Source organism: Haliaeetus leucocephalus, unplaced genomic scaffold (genome assembly GCF_000737465.1).
Source record: "Haliaeetus leucocephalus isolate CR32 unplaced genomic scaffold, Haliaeetus_leucocephalus-4.0 Scaffold284, whole genome shotgun sequence".
In the NCBI taxonomy this organism is placed as follows: Eukaryota; Metazoa; Chordata; class Aves; order Accipitriformes; family Accipitridae; genus Haliaeetus; species Haliaeetus leucocephalus.
This window is the reverse complement of record NW_010972720.1, coordinates 533,465-534,842: the sequence shown is the minus strand read 5'-3', so window position 1 is coordinate 534,842 and position 1,378 is coordinate 533,465. Positions and strand designations below refer to the sequence as shown.

Below are 1,378 nucleotides of genomic sequence, written 5' to 3'. Positions count from 1 at the left end.
TGGACTCAGCGTCGCCGCCGCTACTTCCGGTTCCCGCGGTCCGCTGCCGACACGGGTCCGTCCCTCCACCTCGGCCGCTCGCCCACGCGGAGGGGCGTGGCCTCTCGGCGGCCGCAGAGCGGAGCGGCTGTTAGGCGCGTGCCCGGTGAGGGGGGCTGGTGGCGGGGTCGGTGCTTGCAGCCGTTTCTCTGCTCCGCTCCGGTGCCGCCGGCCCGGCCCGCGCTCGGTCGCCGGGCTCCCTTCCACGCCGGAGGCGGCCCTTTCTGTGAGGGGCGGGTTACGGGCCCGGGTTACAGCTGGCCGCTGCGCAGGGCGGGCGGCAACGGGGCAGCGGGAAGCCGCCGTGCTTCGGAAGGGGCGGGAGGCGGTTTCCCAGGGACGGGAGGTGGCTCGGTACATCGCAGCATCGTTTGGCTTCTGGCGAAACCACGGCGCGCCTGAAGTGTCAGGGACACCGCGCGCCCCGCCTTACGTAGGGTCCCGAGAGCTCAAAAACGTTGTTAGTCCGCAGGTGAAACGCAGATCGCGGGCTGAGCGCGTAGCCCCTCAGGCGGGCACCTGGTGCCTGCCAAGGTACTGGGGCCGGTAAAGAGTTTGCTTAGCGTTCCTCGACAGGATGGAGGTTCCCGCAAAACACTGCGGCAGGTTAGGTGTTTCGTTTTGGTTTTGGGTTTTTTTTCCCCCCAAGGAAAAAATTATAAAATACCCGCACGGTCGTTTATGTAAAAGGCTGACAAGTCTGAGCGGCGCTTTGCAGCGGGCGTGCGGGGTGGCGGATCGAGACGCTTAAGACCGAGAGCGAGCGAGCGCTGCGAGTCCCAAGCCTTCCCTCGTTCCCTCCGTTGGCTCACCCTTTCGGCTGGGGAGCAGAGGAACCAGAGAAGCCACCTGGGAGCCAGCCGCCCTGGGCAGCCTCCACTCCCTCCCCGCGAAGGCTTGAGCACAGCCCCGCTGGGACCCTACAGTCCCCGCCCCGGGGCAGTCCCTGAGGAGGCGCCGGTGCCAGGCTGCGCGCCCTCGCGGGTCGTCGTTGATTCGCCGAAGACTGATAGCCGGGTTTTGGGTTTTTTTTTTTTTATCTCCCCCTCCCTTAAACGCAAACGCGCCCAGCCCCGCCCGTCACGTGGCTCCCGGCCGTGCGGTTACCACGGTGAAGCACCGCTAACGCGGGAAAGGGCGGTCGAGCGCATCTGCTGCCCCGCCTTGCCACAGGCCGCCCAATGGGAGCCGAGGTGCGGGGCGGGCCTGCCAATAGGGGCTGAGGGGGCGGACCCGCGGCGGGCGTGAGGCTCGGTGGAGCGGCCGCGGCCGTGGCAGGCGCAGCGGGGAGGTATGCCGGGGTGGGGATGAGGCGGGCGGGGCGCGGGGCCGCCCCTCT

General features: G+C 68.6%; 1 protein-coding gene across 1 annotated transcript in view; it reads left to right on the top strand.

Moving 5' to 3' along the window:
- The first annotated feature begins 1,289 nt into the window (after positions 1-1,289).
- Positions 1,290-1,378, top strand: part of NEK1 (NIMA-related kinase 1) — a 50,417-nt gene continuing 50,328 nt past the window's right edge. The window contains exon 1 of the mRNA XM_010569946.1: positions 1,290-1,330. The gene's annotated coding sequence lies outside the window, so the exon portion shown is untranslated. The remainder of the gene's footprint in view (positions 1,331-1,378) is intronic.